Raw genomic sequence first — 20,842 nt, forward strand, 5'->3', positions numbered from 1 at the left:
TCTATACAGGCTGGCAAGAACTCGCGACTATGGAATATTGAGGAATGAATTGATTCATGATCGAATAGTAGTTGGGGTCTTAGATGAAGCTTTATCAGATTTCTTGCAGACAAGAGGAGGATTTAACTTTAGCTAATGCAGTGAGATTGACAAATTGTGAGATGAACTGAGCTCAGAAAAAAAATAGAGCATTTGTTCAGAGAAAGTGAGGTCCCCTGGAAACGAATGATTGAGGCCATTCAGTATGTAGGCCATAAGAGGGAAAGCATACCAAAGCAGAAGCTCATGAAAACAGGGAAAATCATGCCAACTACCATCTTGAAATTCTCTCAGTATGGAGGAAGAAACCTGCACAAGTAGGAAAAATGCCCAGCAGAGGGTCCAGAGTGCCGCAACTTGGAAAAATAAGATCTTTTAAAACCACCTGCCAATCTAAAACGTTGACAATCTGCAAAAAGAAGGAAAGGATATTAAAGCCAAAACACATACAAAAAGTGAAAGAGCCACAAAGAAAGACACAGGGAGAGGAGTTTGCCTTGAGCCCATTACACTACAGCTTTCATCTACCAAGTTACAGCGGTCCAGATGAGACTACACTAAAAGTCATAGGCCAAAATTGAAGTGCAAAGATAGAGAAATCATTGAATCTCTGCATGCCATCCAAGAATCCTTACGAAGCAGGATGTTTAACATTGAAACTAATCTCTAAAGTTATTGAAGTTGCTGATGAGCATTACAACAGTACATTCAGGAATGGATTTCCAGGATTATCTACAGGCTTGGGAAAACTAAAGACCGAGTACCGTGTTACCACACAAGTTGATGCTACATTAATTTGCCTCTTCATACCAAGGGAAGTCCCCCACCCACTTTTGGACAAAATCAAGGGTGAAATCAAGAACATGCTACCACAAGGGATAATCTCACCAGAACCGGGCCAGCAAAATGGTGTTCAGGAACGGTCACTGTCCCAAAACCAAATGGCTCAATTAGAATCTGTGTGGATTTAACTCAAGTTAACAAATCAGTGGAATGTGAATCCACCCAATGGCCTCACTGAATGAGGTTCTTGCAAAACTAGCCAAGAATACTCTATTCAATCACTTGGATGCAAACAGCAGATTTTGGCAGTTGCCTCTGGACAAAGAATCCAGATTGCTGACCACTTGTATGACACCATTCAATCACTATTGTTTTAATAGATTATCACACAGATTTACGTCCGCTCCTGATATTTTCCAGAGAACAATGTCTCGCACGCTAGAGAGCATGGGAGGAGTGATATGCCATTTGGATGACATATCTGAACACAGCTCCACGAGAGAAGAGCATGACTATAGAGTTAGAGCAGTCCTGAAAGTTTTACAGGATGCAGGCCTAACATCGATTTGAAAAATGTGAGTTTGCCAAACCTATGGTTAAATTTCTAGGTCACATTGTACAAGCCTCACAGTCAGCCCACAAAAGACAATGGAGATCAGAGAGTTTCCACAACCCAAGAACATTACTGAGCTTCAGAGGTTCCTCGGGATGGTCAACCAAGTAGGCAAGTTCCTGCCAAATTTGTTTGAGGTCAATAAGCCTTTGAGACAGGGCAACAGCGGTGCTGGGATGTGGACAAGCAAAGTGATTTTGAGAAAATCAAAAATCTTGTAATTTCCTCCTGAATTCGTAGCACATTATAACCCAGGGCTACTGACTATAGTAGCAGCAGATGCAGCATCTACAGGTCTGGGTGCAGTAGTATTTCAAATACAGAGAGATGGTAAATGTAGACCAGTTTATTATGCCTCAAGGTCACTCATCAACACAGAAAAGATACGCTACAATTGAGAAGGAAGCATAGGCAGCAATGTTGGTGTGAGAGAAATTCTCAGACTGTGATGGGATTGTGGTTCAAAATTTGAAGTACCATAAGCTACTCTTCACTCTTTTGAACATGAAAGAGATTCCAAAGATGCCGCCCAGAATCCATGGTTCAGATTAAAATTAATGAGAAATGACTCCATAAGAGTATGTTCAAGGGAAGTACCAGTCAACAGCAGATGCATTATCAAGGATACCAGTTGAAGGAACTAATCTAGAAGATTTGCATTTGATCGAGGAGGTAGAAGTGTATACACCTCTCATTAGTCAACACCTATGGCTACCGCAAAGAAGTTTCAGGAAATAAAACCAGCACAGCAGCAAGATGACAAATGTGTCCAGATAAGAAAATACTGCCTGGAAGAATGGCCAGACTATACTCCTAATAATCCAGTACTACAGCAATACTTCAAATAGAGAAAGCAGCTCACAACCATTGATGATCTCCTGGTTTTTAATGACAGAAGAGTCATTCTGAGAACACTATGGCTTGATATTCTTCAAAGACTTCACCAAGGTCACTTAGGGTCGCAAAATGTCAAGCGAGAGCCCAGCAATCAGTCTGGCGGGCATGCATTACTCATTCCAGAGAAGAAATTATTTCTAATTGCCTTATGCATACAGTGAATAGCCAAGAGCAAAAGGAACCACCAACACCTTCTACTTTTCCATCAAGGCCATGTGAGTGCCTGGGAATGGATTTAATAGATTTTAAAGGCAAAATATTCCTTATTGTCATTGGTTATGATTCAAGTTAGATTGAGGTAAACAGATTGTACAGCATCACAGAGGAAGCAGTCATTCAACCACTGAAGAGAATTTATGCAACAGATTGTCTGACAACACAATGTCCAGAATGCAATGGTCTGCAATTTACTAATGAACTATTCTGAAATCTTGCAAAGGAATACGGATTAATTTGCGTAACAGCTCACCTCATTGTCCTCAAGCAAATGGAGAAGCTGAGAGAGGTGTATGAACCATCAAAGACTTGATGAAGAAGAATGAAGATCTTAATTTAGCTCTCCTGAGTTACTGAACCTCACCTCTACAAAATGGTTTCTCACCTTCAGAGTTGTTCATGGAAGGACATTGAGAACAAAACTTCCAGCTCTGTAACAGAACCTAAAACCTAATATTAACTCAAATGACCACGAGAGAGTAAAACAGCATGAGGAAGAACAGAACAAAAAGGCTCATAACTTTGACTTCAGGCACAGAGCATGAGACTTATCAGTGCTGAAGCCCGTGGAGAGAGTATGGGTATGAGACCAACAGAACAAAGGGATAATAATTGAAAGAGCTCCACAACTGAGATCATACAGGATTGTGACAGATCAGGGAACTATAAAGGAGAAGAGGCAGCGCCATAATATCCTTGGAATGAAAGCTGAAAGAGCATTGGCCTGACTACTCAGATCCTGATGGAGATAAAGAAGGAGAAACAAATCAAAGCTCTACAGCCACCCAGGAGAAGGAGACTTGTACCGACAGAAGAGAGTGCAGAATGACCTCAACCTCAAAAAGAGAGCAGAACAAGATCAGGTAGATTGGTTAAGATACTAACCCTGTGAAGTCTGAGATTTTGGAGGGAGATGTAGGAGGATGTAAATGTGATAGGGATAAAGACTTGGGGGGAGATGTAGAGTGAAGGGTTAACAGCAGAAGCATACATGGTGCTGATATAATAATGTCAGGTCACATGACTGAGAAGAGATTTGGAAGGAGAAGCTTCAACCTCATGTAGAGGTCCAAATGTGTAAATATTTGCTGTAAATAGTGTATTGGTTTTGAGAAACTACAGACTCGAGCAGCATACTTGGGAAGAATAGACAATCCCCAAAACCCCCATCGAGACCCCGATCACACAACAAAATGGAAGTATGCTCTGTTCTGCACAACTATGCTGGTGTTAGAGGAGGAGTCAATTGAACCTCAATTACAGGAGCCAGAGACAGGGATGTGGGAGATCTGCAGGATGCATCACTGAAAGAGCAGGAAAATCAGAATGCGTATCCTGCCTTTTACTCACGAGCCCTGGTAGGGGGCCAGACGTGGCCCTCCCTAACTTCAAATCTGCTGTTGTATTTCAGTTTATCATTAAATGTAACTTTTTTTTTTAAATTACTGACTGTTGCAAGAATGTTGCCTGAAATAATTAACTATATTTAGACATTTTAATAGCAATTTTTTAAAAAACTAGATCCTGAGAATTGTATTTTAATTACCAATGTTGAACTCTTTAGAGCTATATTTACAAAAACAAATTTTACTGAACATTACATGCAGTTTCCAATGGTACCTAACTTTGATTAATGTAAACTTAATCAAATGCTACAATTAAACATTTAACCTTTTGGATCAAAGATTTTATTTTGTGTAACAGCAGCAAGTGAAAGACCAAGATAGCTGAAGAAACAGGACATAACTGTGACAGTCATACTCTTCCCTCTTCTCCACTCCAACCCCTGCAATGGAGGAGGAAGAGAAAGGTTCCAGAGATGAGAATTATTTTCCCACTACTCCCTCGTGTTTACACTTAACAATTCGATAATCTCCTCTTCCCAACAGCCTGCAGCACAGATGTTTGTAAGAAGGGAATGTCGGAGCAAATGAAATTAATTAATTTTAATTACTTTGTAAGACCATAAGACGTAGGAGCAGAAGTAGGCCATTCGGCCCATCGAGTCTGTTCTGCCATTCAATGAGGTCATGGCTGATCTGATAATCCTCAATTCCATTTTTCTGCCTTTTCCCCAAAACCCTTGATTCCCTTACTGATTAAATATCTATCCATATCTATCTGAGCTAGCTAGCTATCTGAGCTATCTATCACTTATCTTGCATTTCCTAGCCTCACTCCAACGGAATTACCACCCTCCCATCCTTTGCCTCTCTACCCCACTTTTAGAGTCCTCCACTTTACCAATTTTGCCTTAAGGTGTTAATGTTCCAATATATTCAAAACACTCTGGCCTTATATAGTGATTTAACCCCTTTTATGTTCAAGTGTACGTTAATAAGGTTGATATAGGTGTAATCTCAGGTCCAACTTCTAGTGTGTGCCACTGCAGGAAATTGAGGACATTGAGCACTATTTTATACAGAATGTGAAGTCCTCTTGGATATCCTGGCCAGTAGTCCATCCCCAAATAACACCACCAATAAAAACCGATTGTTAATTGAATTGTTGTATGTACAGATTGATGTTTGTGGGATCCTACTTAAGTGACTGCAAAGTAATTCATTATATGTTGTGTATTTTGAGGCATTTGAATATAATGCACTGTATAAACGGAAAGACTATTTCTAATAAAAGACTTGCACAATGGGCTCCCAATTGCTATTGATCCTTAGGCAAAGTGGGGACAGGGAGTGGAAACACTTGTAGAGGAGCTGGAGTGTGCAGACCCTGGTTTTCTTGATGAAAAGCCACTTTCTAATGATACTTTGCCACAGGAGACTCACAGTTTCTGTTAATCCTCACTACAGCAGAGGTGCCTGTGAATGAACTGTGCTGTCTCGGTTGCAGCTTCATCTGATGAATGAAGATTACAGAACCGAAAGATGAATGAGTTGCTTTTATCTTCTGCCAGAACTGCTATTGTGACGGCAGGACGATTGGGAACAGTAATGAAAGGTATAAATTTTCTTTAATCTGTAATCTAATGGTAGTGATGATGTGAGAAGGTTTGAGCTTGTCTTAGTTTGAATATATCCAGTGCTGTTTTTAGTGCCTGGCTTCGCTTCCTGCCAAGATTTTTTTTCTCAGTATAAGAGAGCCTGCAATAGGAACACTGCTCCACGTTTGGTATTTCTGATTGTAAATTGATGGCTTTTGGGTTCTTTAAATCCACTGACTAAACTCAATCTTACTCACAACTGAGGCACTGAGCACTCAACAAGTGGCAATTCAGTGATACGCCAACCTACATTGGGAGGGGAGAAGTGTGACTACTTCAGTATTGTGTTTTCCTGTGTCTTTGTTGTGTTGGGACCAAGACTCATTGTACCATCTGTTGCCCCAGCCCACTCTTCACCTCAAAATTTCCTCCATCTTCCTGTTCTTTAGTTTGCTTAATTTACTCCAACGCAAAGAAGTCTCTTCTTCTTCCCCATTTACTACATCCTCCCATTCTCCAACAGCCTATTGATCTTAAAGGTGGAAGCTCAGTGTCTATCTCTTCAATGTTATCTGCTGCTTGGCAGTTTCCTAGTTTGGTCTTTTTTTTTTTTGCACTGTGAGCCTGGACTTTTCTCCTCGATTTCTCAGTCAGACGTATCCAGGCTGGTACATTTTATACTCTGTTGTTCATCCAGTAATATACAGAGGAGTAAAAGACAATGGGTAGAATTTTTTGTTTGGCGTGCGGGCACGTACCTGACACACTCAAGCTTGAAACAGCACGTGATGACATCGGGCAAGCGTCCCAACATCTTCGCGCACTTGTGTGATATTTTGGTCGGCAGGTGCACGCAAGAGTCAGCAGTTCCCCTGCCGACAATTAAGGGGCCTATTAGGCGGGCGGGCGAATCGGACAGTTGGCCTTTGCCTTTTCGAGGAAGCCTCATCCAAGGGTGGGATGAGGTTTCTGAGATTAATTTTAAAAAAGATTAAAATGTTTGGACAGAATTTTCAGCATCCATATGTTTAGGTGACTCATTCTGATGCGTGATCATTTTTTCGGCATTTTAAAATCTTTATCTATGGCTTTTGAATTCTTCAGCCTCCTGAGGCAGCTCTCTGCCTTCAGGGAGCTTTCTGTGAGTGCTCGCCCGCGCTGACTTCAACGCTCGCCCTCCTCCCGTCCCCACCCCGGCAGCGCTGAGTTTTTCAGCGGGCCTTTCATGCTCACTGGCCGTTAATAGGCCAGCCAGTGTGAAATCGTGGTCGAGGGCCGATTGCGGGTGGCGGCCCGGTTTCCCGGCTGCTCCCAGGCCCGCTGACCGCGCCAGCACACCGAACTCAAAATCCTGCCCAATGTTCAAATTGCACAGTGCAATTCAAGATTGAGTGCAGTGACTCCGTTTCGGAAGCATTTGGTCTTTTGCTGTTCTCGATGACACCAACCCCAATAACAGTGGAAAAAAAAAAATCTCAAGCTCAAAGCAGAGTTGTCTGGAGGAGCCCTAAATCCCTAAAAAGGGATTTCAACAATAGGAAAGAATTTAAATCTATCTTGTACAGCACAGTGCACACTTATAGCACGCCCTGTGAAAGTGTCTCAGTGGTCGTAATAAACAATTTCTTTATCTAGTATGGCACAGTAATTGCTTAACGTTTAGAGGATTTTCAATTGTATGTCACAATGTTCTATGCAAGCAGTAGTGAGTGACTTGTGTATTGATGAGTACAACTGATTTATCCTTTGAGTAACAGTTTCAGGAGGGACAATGCTTCTTAATCCTTAATTTATGGTGGGATATGGTGCTATGGGTGTGACAGCTCTCCAACAGTGTACACTGTATCTATCTATCGATTCTTCATCTTAAAGCTCAGGCAGTGAATGTTGGCAGGCTGTACAACTATGGAGGACATCGTAACCAATTACCCACCTTCCACACACACATTTTTCAGTGGGGGTAAGAACAGTAATGAGGAGTGGGAACGATGTTATTTCCCCGATCAAGAACAGTGTCACCCCTGGGCTGAAATCAGCTGCCCCAGCTCAGAGTACAGACAGCACATGAGATTTGGTTAGCTGAGCTGTGGCTTGCCTTATTTGGTATTGCTCCTGTCTCTCTCCATTGAGCCCAAAGCCAAAACTTAAGCACGTGCCTGGGATCTACATAGAGGTTCTCTGGCAGCAGATGGGTGAACCTCTGGAAATAATGGCATAAACGGCTTTGCCACATCAAATGTTATTGCAGAAAATAATAGCTCATGGTGTAGGGGTAACATATTGACATGGATAGTAGATTGGCTAGCTAAGAGGAAACAGAGTAGGCATAAATGGGTCATTTTCTGGTTGGCAAGATGTAACGAGTGGTGTGTCACATGGCTGGGACCTCAACTTTTTACAATTTATATAAATTACTTGGATGAAGGGACTGAAGGTATGGTTGCTAAATTTGCTGATGATACAAAGATAGGTAGGAAAGTAAGTTGTGAGGAGGACATGAGGCTACAAAGGGATATAGAGAGGTTTTGAGTGGGCAAAGATCTAGCAAATGGAGTATAATGTGGGAAAATGTGAAACTGTCCATTTTTGTAGGAAGAATAGAACTGAAGCATATTATCCAAATGGTGAGAAATTGCAGTGCTCTGAGACTCTGGGTGTCCTAGTGCATGAATCGCAAAAGGTTAGACTGCAGGTATAGCAAATAATTAGGAAAGCTAATAGAATGTTACCATTTATTACGAAGGCAAATGAATACAAAAGTAGAGAGGCTATGCTTCAGTTATACAGGGCATTGGTGAGATCACTGTGTACAGTATTGGTCTCCTTATTTAAGGAAGGATGCAAGTACATTGGAAGCAGTTCAGAGAAGGTTTGTTTTTATTCATTCATAGGATGTGGGCATCGCTGGCTAGGCCAGCATTTATTGCCCTTGTTCAGAGGGCACTTAAAGAGTCAACCACTTTGCTCTGGGTCTGGAGTCACATGTAGGCCAGACCAGGTAAGGACAGCAGATTTGCTTCCCTAAAGGACATTAGTGAGCCAGATGGGTTTTTACTACAATGGTGATCACTCCAGATTTTTATTGAATTCAAATTCCACCATCTGCCATGGTGGGATTCAAACCTAGGTCCCCAGAGCATTGCGCTGGGTCTCAGGATTACTAGTCCAGTGACAATACTACTATGGCACCACCTCCCCCATTTACTAGACCAATACCTGGAATGGGCGGGTTGTCTTATGAGGAAAGGTTGGACAGGCTAGGCTTGTATCTGCTGGAATTTAGAAGAATTAGAGACGACTTGATTGAAACATATAAGATCCTGAGGGGTCTTGACAGGGTGGATGTGGAAAGGATGTTTTTCCCTCATGAGAGAATCTAGAACCAGGCGTCACTAAAATAAGGGGGTCGCTCATTTAAGACCGAGATGAGGATAATTCTTTTCTGAGGGTCATGAGTCTTTGGAACTCTCTTCCTGAAAAGGCAGTGGAAGCAGAGTCTTTGAATATTTTTAAGGCAGAGCTAGATAGATTCTTGATAAGCAATGGGTTGGAAGGTTATTGGAGTAGGCGGGAATGTAGAATAGAGGTTACAATCAGATCAGCCATGATCTTGTTGAATGGCGGAGCAGGCTTGAGGGGCCGAGTGGCCTACTCCTCCTAATTCGTATTTTTGAATATAAAAAAAAGCACCACATCTTGTTTCTCCACGACTTTTTAAGATAATGACTGGTGGTTGGAAGAGCCTTGCAGATATTTCCCCTCACAAACTAACATTCCAGTGTTGTATTGAGGGATTACTGTATATTCACAGGTTTTAGATCATTGGAATGGATACTAAACAGAAATCCTGCCTGTTCTGGTAGTTCCTTAGAACTTTAGGAATTCCTTGGTATGATTCAACAAAAAGCCCATATCCTGACCAACATTATTCTCCAACCAATGTCACCAAGTATAGATTAATAGATTGGTCATCCTGCCCACTTCCATTTATAGAAGCCTGCTGTGTGCACAAAACGGCTGTTGTGTCTGCCTGTGTAACAGTGAGTGCTCTTCCCAGGTGACTGATTGTATGTGAGGCTCATTTGGAAACATTTGAAATGTGATGAAGTACCTTATAAATGTAAGTCCACTCTTTCTGTCCTGAACTGAATGGTTCAGTGCTGGACTGTACTTGCCCAATAAGCTGGTGCAGCTGAGAGGAGCAACAGGTTGTGCTTGTCACATTGCCTCCTTTTCACTGGTGTTTGCTGTAACTGTTTCATACAATTGAGCACAGGCTTGATCAGGAGACATGGCAGCTGCAGAATCTAGTGCTGCTCTCTTGCTGATACTTTTCATGGGGACATTACTGGAACTGATTGTATTGCCAGAAGGAGGCTTAATGGCCTTAATTTCACCAGTACTACTCTGAGTATGTCCTTTAAGAACACAGTCTTTTTCATCTAGCTATCCCTATTTTCCACACAGTTCTTCTTCAGCTGAGGCTCAAGTCCAACTCCAGAAACTTAAGCACAAAAGTCTAGGCTGACGCTCTAGCGCAGTACTGGGGGAATGCTGCACTGTCAGCAGTGCTGTCTGTCAGACAACACATTGAACTGAAGCCCTGTCTGTTTTTTTCAGTAGAAGTAAAAGATTCCATGCCACCATTTTGTGATGAGAGATATATTTTTTAAATTTTGGGGGGGATTATGTTGATATTCTGTGTAGATAAAGAGAGCTGTGTGTGTGTGTGTGTGTGTGTCCAAGGTTAAGTAAACAGGGGGGAGGTTGCTAGAGACAGGTTGTCTGTGAGGGCTCAGACATGAAAGGTTAAAGGTGTTAGGTTGATGCATTTGTAATGAGAGGTTATGGTGAGGCTAAATTACAAATAAATAGCATGGATTTAAAATGCGCGTTGTGAGATAAGTAGAAAACTTAGTTTTTTAGCTGTTGAATTTCAAAAGGGTTTTCGGCGGCAGCAAGGAATATTTGCATCTTACAAAGGCTTCATGTAAACAGGGGAAGGTATATTAAATTTTATTGGCTGGAAAGTAGAGACAAAATAGAAAACATGGAAGATATTTATGTGTGGAAAAGTTGAGTTCAAAGAGGCGTTTGAGGACAAAGGAACCTGAGATGAAAGAGGAAAAAAGATATTTAAGGAAGGATCTTTAACTGAATTGTGTGGTGGATGTGGGAATAAAGCCCTGAAGACCAGCTTCTTGGTAGGTGAGCCATTGAAATGCTGTGAAAGTTTTGAATTGGAGGTAATGACCCAGTGTAAAGCTAGGAAAGTCTGTTTTAGGAAACAGTTTGTTTCTGAACCTCTTTTGGAATTCCACATCAGAGTGGAAGTGTTTGAGAAGTCATGAGGTGTACCTTTATTAATGTGACAACAATTCCTTGATTTGGGTAATATTACTGGATTTTCATGGTTAAAATCTATAAGGGGGTTGTTGCCAAGAAGGTAGATTAATTGTGTACTTTTGACCGAGCAGGTTTTTTTGCAGAATGTTCTATAAGACTGTTTTAACTGTGTAGCTTGCATGCTTAAGTTTTTAATAAATCATTTAAGTTTTAAAGTTCTAAAGGTGTTATTAGAGCTCTATGCTTTTGAGGTAGGTAGCTTTTCCTCCTTGTTTTCACAATAAAAGAAAGCTTTATGATCAGTGAGATAGACTTCACTCTGGGGTGTGTCTTGCTCAGCAATAACATCTGCTGTGATTGTAACAATTTAAAAGAGGAGCGGCAAAACCACTCCCCCCGCTCACCAGCTCTCTCCCCACCCTGCCCCACTCACCCCCTTGTGACATGGTCAATATTTATCCCTCAATTAACATCACTTAAAAACTGGTTATCTAAATTTATATCTAAAATTGCTAATTAATTGTATTCTTAAATTGTTTACCTGCTCCAATTGGCATAACCAGATTATCTATACTTCAAAAGCCCTGGGGTTATGAAAGGTGCTATTTAAATGCAATTCTTTCTTATTCTACCATCTTGGCATGATACCATGATAACAGTTGTTGATCAATCATTGCAGCCAGTTTAGCTTACAGCTGACCCAGAATTGACACACGGAAAACTCCAGTGGTTCAGAGCTTTGGGAACCAGAAATGTAAATCCACCATTTTTCCTCCCAACCATGCTCCACTTACCACACATTATTTCCGAAATTACTCATATACCATGTCCCAAAATGGTTACCCACTCCAATTAGCCTGCATCCCATGGGCTTTTAATCCAACTGCTTGTCATGGGAGCAATTGCACAATTAGTATAAATCAATGTGTCTGAATTGCGCTTTCGTAGGCATTGAGTTTTCATTCCACTCCTGGCTGAAGGATTTGGATGCAGGAGCACTGCAGATCCTGAGTCAGATGCTGAATGCACAGGAACACCCAAGTTGTTTACCTTGCTGTTGTTTTAAATCTTCACTTTTGTCCTAAGTTTGCTTTCAGCATTTCTTGTGTTTCCATTAGTTGCCTTTAATTTTTGAAGGCCTTTGTACATTAGCCAAAATAAGCTTGATCAACACACTGGCTGCCTCTTGCACAATCTCTAACCACCATCTCACATCAAAAGCAAACACAAATACCAGGCAACCAAGGACACTCTTAGCCCTGAATAAAACATACATGATAGCCAACTTCTGCCATTTGATGCAATTTTGTTAAATATGCTTTGTGTATGTGGCATGTACTCTCAATGCAGGCTGTCCTCCCATGGCAAACAAGAACAGATGCTTTACGCATGGGAATACTATCACACCATACATTCATGTGACATCGTTAATTTACAGGGCAGATGGGTGCTCAGAGGCCATCCCAACAGTGCTGATTCTTAGTTTAGTTTTCTAAGTTTCTGAAGATTCCAGTGCTCTGGTGACTAGCACCAGCTGCGTGATCAACATAAATGTCTCTTTTGGTGTCCCACCAGAAGAGCTTCAGGATTGGTGACGAGTCCCAGGAGCTATGCCAATAAGTTCAAGGCAACTCCAGGTAAGTGCCGTTGATGCAATAAGATGGTCCTGGCGTGTGCCACTCTTCATGGACCCTGGCCTGTCACAAGGACAGTACTGGGGGCAGAGTGGGGTTATGTTCTACATCTTAAAGCTTCATTGATAGCAAAGAATGATTTAACATAGATGGTGCAAAGAAGATTCAGAGAGGAAAGGCAGGTATGGCAATGAAGTCAGACCTTTGAAAGAGGACAGTTCAAAGTACCAGTGACTTTAGTAATTAAGATTACTGTGTGAGAGAGAGCTCTTGAAGGCTGGAGGTGAGCAAGGTGCCTTGCACTTAAAATCATTTGTGTGCGGGCATTTATTTTGGCTATAGGTTAATGAGCTCCATACAGTTGTAGACTGATCATGTTTAGTTTGGCAAATGAGGTGGTCATGAGGCTGAGACCTAACTTTGTGAAAATGGTCTTTGCATTTCATTTCTCTCAGGAAATTGCAGTGCTGAAATGTTATCAGCACACATGATTAGTCTCTCAATAGAGGGATCCTTTTATTCCAGTTTGCCCATTAATAACTAATGAAACTAGCTCTGTTGTAACATAACCTTAGAAAAACTCCAGCACTGAACCGTGTTAATAAGAGATAACATGGTGAACAGAGCAGCTTTCAGAAAAGCTTGTTTTAAAGCCATGTGAGTTAAAACAGTTCAAATAGATTGGAAAAATACACGAGGGAAAAATCATCAAATGAAAATGGAATGTTTCAAAGACATATAGGAGAGGCTGCAAATTTAACATTTACAGTGTGGAAATACATGGTTTACATCAAAACGGAGACCTAGCTGGCTAAAAATAGTTGTTCAACGAAAACAGAAGTGCTTTTTAAACTTAAAGGAACCAGGAAGGCAAAGAATGGAAAATATATCACAAGTAATTCGAGCAATTTGTGAATGATAACTGTGGGTAAGGGAAACTAAACTGTCTTTACAGGCTACAAGCAATGCCATTCTGCAAACACTTAGGGCGGAAATTTCCAGCTGAAGAGCGTGAGGTGCCCGGATAAAATGGAGTGACAGTAGACAAGTGAGAGAACACCTTAGTGAAACTTTACTCCATTCGTGCCCTTCCTGTTCTGAATGGTTCTGTTCTATATGAGACAAAGTATTTATAACTCGTCCATCAGGGACACCGTACCCACCCCACCAACTTCTCCACCCAAACTCCCTTTTATTGAATTAAGGTCTTGAGAAGTCCTGTCTCAGAGAATGGCATTCATTTTGCTGCTTCTCTGCTGCCATTATCTGCTGGTTGAAATCCATGGTCATGTGAGCCAAGGTCTATTGCTCAGTTCCGGTTGTTAAACTGTTAAATTTATCTAATTTCAACAATTTTTTGAATAATTGAACTTACTGCAGTAAGTCAGTTAACACACAGTTGATTGAACAATAGTGCCTTTTTGCTATCAGAATCGATTACCAGCCATTTACTGATGTAGAGAGTGGCTGTGAATTGCAGTTATTTACTTTTATTTGGATCTTTTCCTGTTGACTATTGAGAAATAAATCATTTAGGGAGTTAGGAAAGAGTGGAAATTGCCCTGAACTCCTGCTCCTGATTTCTACTTGCTGACCCTTTGCTGGAGAATGCAACCCTAAGTTCAGGTTAGGACATGCTCGTGTTTGGATATAATGCCCTCTGTAGTAAACTAATCTGCCAAAACTGCCTGCCTCTATGGGTCCACATATGAATAGTGCCAATTGGGCAAGGTAACAGAGACAACACATACCTCAGCAAGAGCCAGTATCTTCTGGGGGTAGAGAAAGCGTACTGTGTCTTCCACAAAATGTTGAGCCAGTTACAAAATGGCTGATTAAATGTTCAGAGACAGATTGTGCAAACAGGTCATTTTCAAGAATCTGCATTCAACGGAAGCTCTGATCCAAACATAACATTTCTGGGTATACTGGTCATGCATTCATGAAGCACAAACAGTACCTATTTGGAAAAAGTTACATAATGTGTAAAATACATAAACATTGACAGAGACAAGCAAAGAGTCCTAGAGCGGAATCGTCCCAGATTTGCACAAGGTGTGGTAGCGGGTGAGTAAAACGATGTTTTACCTGCCGGCCACGATGGCGGGTTTTCACACTCGCCATATTATTTATGCATTCCCAGGAAACACGCTGTTTCCATGGTGGGCGGGCTCTGATTCGCCTGCCACACCATCACCTCACTGCTTCATCACGCCAGGTACCACATTTAAAGTATAGCCGCGCTCAGTGCTTCCAGCCCAGGACTGCAGCAAAGAAGACATGGCCCTGAAAGGCAAGAAGACTACAGCCCTCGAGCGCCCTTTGGCTGCCATGGAGGCCCCCTGTGATGTCCTCTATCCCTGCTCTGGCTGCAGGAAGGTCAGCAACGTTACCATTCTGGCTTGGTAGGCGATGGCAGTAGTGATCAGTGCCAATGCTGCACAAAAGAGGTTGACCATCCAATGCAGATAGAGGATGAATGATCTCATCCATGCAGCCAGGGTATGGCAACCATCTCATCACTCTAAACTCTCACACTCAAGCCCATTACACATTCATTGGCATCTCACACACTGACAGCTCAAGGGACATCACCACTCTCTCTCTCACACACACCCTCACATCTCCATCTGGCCTCATCTCTTCTGGAGACTGCCTCCTCAGCCCTCACCATCTTGAGGCCACTTGCACAGATCAACATGTGCCCCCACACACCCTGGATTACCCTCTGTCCCTAGTGCAGCCTCTCTCCTTGCCTGAGGCCACTTCTCCCCCATCCCCAAGCAAGCCCAGCCCTGCAGCCATTGAAAAGCCACCCATATATAGCTGATCTGGTAGGTAGAGACCTGCCATGAACCCCCTAAAAGTGATGTGGCACTGTCTGTGAAGCCTGGCACTGATGACTGCGAGTGCTGACTGAAGCAAGGTAGGCAAACAAACTTTGAAATCCTGAGCGGAGTTAGCCTGCCAGGTGCATATCACTTATGTGCTGTTGTGAAACAAGTTGGCGTGTTGTCCTGCCAGCATGGCCGGACGATCCACTGGAGGCAGGAAGCGATTCTGGCAGACTGGCCCAATAATGATATGTTGATGTATTACAATGAGGTTCCTGTTGTCCGATGGTGGAGATCACGGCCCACCACTGGTGGGCTGAGCGGACAATCGAGAACTGGTTTCACACCGTCGCGAAATCGATTGTGCCATTTTGTCTGTTCACACCACCAAACATGCCAGATGCCGACGGGCACGGAAAATCCCAGCTTTAGATTCTAATTGCAGGTCAAGGCCTATACTGATTGAATAAGTGACCCATCAAAGTATTGGAGTCTCTAACTTCATAGTGTGGACAATACCAACTATAACAATCCTATGCAGCTTGGCGAAATCCTAGTTTCATCCTGATACATTGCAGCACACACAGACTCCACTCCTTGTACGTTCTGATCACCTGCCCAACCTAGTCTCAAGGAATAAGGTTGTAATTATATAGTATCGTATCAGAATGGGGAGGGTGGAATGCATCGATGCTCTCACTGTGTCGCCAGTGCTACAACTTCTACAACATAATGCTGAGAGTCTCAGTAACAAAGCAAACAATCAGCAGCAGTATCTTTACCTGCTAAAACATTGGCATAATATGTCCCAAAGGTACATACATTGCAGCAAATGAAACAGGTCACAATGTCATTGCTGGATTTGACTCAGTCTGTTAGACACTTGATGCAAACCGTAGCTGAGCTACCTACATCCATAACATCTTAGACCATTCAAGTTTGGTATTTTCAAGATTGCAAGCATTTATTAGCCACCAGGAAAAGTGTGACGAAATAACCTACGTCCGTCTCTCTCACCCAGCTTCCTATGGGGCTGTTTTAGTAGCAATGTACAAGCTGGTGTTACTTACAATTCAAAGAAAGGGATGATTGTTCACAAAATTGAGTATTTAGTAATAACCTTGCCCTGTTCTATGACTCTAAACAACATGGCATCTTCTGCTCAGCGACATGGAGTCATGACTACTCCCCTGACACTTGAGTCACATTAATCAACACTAATAACCACCTACATGAAATGTTCTCAATGCCTTGCATATAATCAATACTGACCAACCCTTATCCATGGCAGCCTGTGTCTAACACTTATCAAAAGTGCAAGAAGCCCCCAGTGGATCTTCAGAGAAACTAATTGGACTTTGTTTATCAAGACTATTGAAGGAGCCGTTGTTACCATCCTGCGGAATGACATGCCAATCAAGGAAGTTTATCAGCGTTTTCATGGTGCCCTTTACAAAGCTCAAGTCCACATTTAGTTGTGGCCTTCACTTGCGTACAGATGCCTGGACATAGTGTATTGCCTTATTCGGACTGGACGAGGAAACTGGTGAGACAGATATTGCGGAGCACCTATTTGAATCATTTGATGCTCCCATTGGGATGAGTCAACTTCACAGGTGGACTTTACTCACTCCAGTCGGAAAAGCTGGAGGCTAATTCATCATTTGGGTCCTGCTAAATGTCCACTAGCACAGAGGAGGAGATCTCGGAGCCAGAAGCTCCAGGACTTGTTGACCATGGAAGGATTATTCATGACATGGCAAAACAAGTTGATAATCAGTCTGCTAATCCTTCAAACACTTTCCCAGTATTTCCCCAAAGAGAAAAAAGCATGTGGGGACATATGAAACAAACAAAACAGCTCATAGCCAGCCAGTGCTGTAACCAGTCACCTATCAAAGTGGCAAGAGACTTGCCCCACCACCCCCATCCACCACCACCTCCCCCACCGCCACCCCAGCAAAGTCTTTAATGGAAAGTACGTGATTAGTAGCATCACATACATCAAAAAGTTCCAAACCAGGCCATTTTGCTGTCAGCAACAGTGTGGCTTTCTTTGAGGCACTCAATATGGTTATTCTGTTTCCTTTGACTTTTCCTTCTCAAGTCGCTGGCATGAAGCTTGAGCAGCAGATGTTCCCATAAATCACCTCATCTCCGACTCTACAGACAGCTAACCTGCGTTCAACTGAATATGTTGCAGTCAGAAATGTCTTGCCTACTTTTAAATAGATTACAGTAGGGGGTCCTCAACTCTGTGCCTATGGAGCCTTCATGACCACAATATATTTTCTTACAGACACAAACCATGTCCCACGTCGTTAAAGTATGCCCACTAACCAAAGATCTACGAACTTTGCACACTTGTGATTACAATGCCATGTTTGCATGCACTAAATAATACAACTAGTCAAATGATGAAAAAGCTTACTTTGAACTAGTCACTTGTTATGTAGGCAAGCACAGTAATAGCCAGATTGCACACAGCAAGACCCCAAACAGCAAATGAGAGAAATGACCAGTAAACCCACCTTTGCCTGAGGAAGGAATGCTGACCAGGACACCTGGGAAACTCTCCGCTCTTCTTCAAATATCACCATAAGATCTTATACATCTCCCCAACCAGGCAGACCTAAGTTTATCATCTTGGTTGAAGGACAACAGTTCCGACAGTGCTGTATTCCCTCTCTTACAGTACTGAAGTATCAACCTGGATCATTTGTTCAAGTCTCAGGAGTGACACCTGAACCCATGATCCTCTGGGCTCGAGAGAGAGAGTGCTGTCAATGAGCCACACAGGTCTGCAGGATAGGAAAGCAGAATTGATAGAGGCTTGGGATGGGGGTGGGGGGTTGGTAGGCATGAGTGGAAGGAATCTTTTCATTCACTGGACTCCTCCTTGTTCATTCTTTGTGACGTTTGTTCTGTCCAAGAATAAGGGATACCAGTCCAGGAAACGATATACTTCCCTGCATTTTCCTCCAGTGTCAACAGCAGGTAGAGTACAGGCTTGCTAGAGATAGGCTCTTGTTCTGCCTCATCAAGCAATCTCTGGTCAGGTAGAGCACAGGTTAAATCAGCACCATCCTATCAAGAACGTTGATTCAAAGCAGATTAGAGCACCCTCTATGCAACCCAATTTAGCGCTGCCAGGCCATGTATAATATGAGTTAAATTCAATGTAAAATAATGTTTACTCTACAGTCTACGTTGGTTAAGTGTCTTCATCCTAACCTCAGACCAGCACCCTATTGCACTGTTTTTTTTCCGTTCCCTGCTTTCCTTGTGGCCTCTTTGTGTGAAATTGCCAATTTAATGTCAATCATTGCTGAATTATGGCAGTTTTTTGCAATGAGTTTTCAGCCTTCAGGGATTGGATTGAGCCCAGAGAAAGTGAAACAGTTCTTGATTTACACACAGGTGCTGGAGATAAAGGTCCGTGTTTAATCCAGCATCCAGTTCTCTGCCAGGCTCCTTTCCTCACTTTCAATGTATGCTTGGAGTTTCTGATATCTTGGGATGGTGACTCAGTTCCAGGGTCTGCAGCAAGTCACCATACTTCATCCAATTCTTGATATACGCTGACCCAGGGCAATGACAGTCAGCAACATAGTTTTGATCATACTTGGCATCTTTGCTGAACCCAGCCCAATCCTCAATTTATATTTTCACCTGTGCTTCCAACCAGTGGGTCACTGCCCATGATCAGAAGCAGGAACCATGGTTGATGTCACCCCTTCCGGGTTCAAGTTGCAGTACCCTAAGTCTTGCCTGGTAGAGACTGCAGACAGTGATTCAAGCCATGGTCATTCTGTTATGTCTCAGTGTTGCACTGCATTGTACCTTTATCCAGTACACCATTCAGGGATAGTTCTTACATTGTCCCTGATTTTTCTGCTCCTCTTTCCATCCTGCCACCTACACCACTCACCCCCCCCCACCCCACCCGCCACCCATCCTTTTCCCTGATAGCAGAAACCTGTGTTATATCCAACAATGGGATCTATGACTGGTAAACTGATAAGAACATCAGTTTAACATCTCATCTAACAGACAATATTTCCAACAGTGTTGAACTAGCCCAGCCTTGAATCCTGATCGGTACTGGCTTTGGTGATTGCTGGAGCAGCACTACAGATGCTTTTTCCCACCTATTTTAAAATTTATTTTGATCTATTGTTTCATCTCCACCTTTTAGCCCATTTCGATTCCTTCCCCCCCACCCACCCCCACTCCGGCCATCTGCCTCTAGCTTGTCCTGCTTGCTACCCTTAATGTCCCCATTAGCACATCCTTTAGATAATATCACCACTATCAACATCCCTTTGTCCATGACATCTTTGACAGTGTCTTCTTGGCCTCCACCTATCACTGGCCCCCTATCGAGCTCTACCTGTCCCACCCCCCTCTACCAGTTTATATCTCATCACGTTTCTATATTTCTTAGTTCTGATGAAGGGTCATAACGGACTCGAAACGTCAACTGTACCCCTCTCCGCAGATGCTGTCAGACCTGCTGAGTTTTTCCAGGTATTTTTATTTCGGTTCTACAGATGCTACATTTGGCCTCTGTGTGTGAAATAATGTGAGGAAAAATCAGGAGTTCCCAACCCTGGTGAAGGTCCAGTGACTCCTCCTGAAAGGACCTTGTTCAGCAACATAAGAACAGTATGCAATGCCTTCTATGGATGACTAGCCTGACCAACAATTGTTGTCTGGAAGGAGAACACCTGTATTTGCTACCTGACAGGAAGTTGTGTCGAACAGACTTTAGCTCAGCGAAGATATTTTATCCACTTATTTACCTGTTCTTTGTGAATATTTTTCACAACAACTTGGACAGTTTGTTGTTAAAGGGACATAAATCATCCAAATTTGCTGACAGTGATACAGCACCTTCTGGTAAAACCTCCAACACAAACTCTGCCTGTCTCCTCCACATCCGGGCCACATTACCAACTGGAAACCTTGCAAATCTGCTGTGAGGGACGCCTGCCATTGAGCAAGCTTTGAACTCTGTCTATTTATTATACAACTGAAGTAATGTAAATAATAGTGCTAAACACGCCATTTGATTCTGGATAGACCATCAAGACCGGATCTGAGTGGCTGAGAAATGTGATTCTAAATTCGATAAACACACGATCCCAGTCAGTCTCGGACCCTTTCACTGTTTAATATCAAAACTGCTCCTTGGCAGATCAGAGAACTATATAATGTATCTGCTGATGTGTTAAATTTGAGAACTGTACAATTCTACCCAACATCTAATGGGCATAATACACCTAATAAAAGGAATCTACAAAATTATAACCCCACATTCACGACTGCAGGACAAGGGGACAGGGTATAAACCAGTAAAGGACAAGTTCTAGACTGACGTCGGATAACACTTCTTCACACAAGAATATGAATAATGTCTGGAATAGTCTTGTAGGTGGGGTAGAGGGGATGGAAACTGTGGACTCATCCAACAAGAAATTAGATGCTTTGATGCTGTATATTGTTGTGGAATTAAGTAATCTCACCTGTACTTACT

At 42.5% G+C, this 20,842-nt stretch overlaps 1 long non-coding RNA gene across 3 annotated transcripts in view; it reads left to right on the forward strand.

The window, feature by feature from the left end:
- The first annotated feature begins 5,402 nt into the window (after nt 1-5,402).
- LOC144684185 (uncharacterized) overlaps nt 5,403-20,842 on the forward strand; it is a 51,751-nt gene continuing 36,311 nt past the window's right edge. For 2 of the 3 annotated variants that reach the window (XR_013577436.1, XR_013577438.1), the window contains exon 1: nt 12,174-12,472. This is a non-coding gene — a long non-coding RNA (uncharacterized LOC144684185). Of the gene's footprint in view, nt 5,507-12,173; nt 12,473-20,842 lie in introns of those variants that run through there. The other variant, XR_013577437.1, reaches the window with a different exon arrangement.

The sequence above is a fragment of the Cetorhinus maximus genome, chromosome 9 (genome assembly GCF_964194155.1).
Source record: "Cetorhinus maximus chromosome 9, sCetMax3.hap1.1, whole genome shotgun sequence".
Lineage (NCBI taxonomy): Eukaryota > Metazoa > Chordata > Chondrichthyes > Lamniformes > Cetorhinidae > Cetorhinus > Cetorhinus maximus.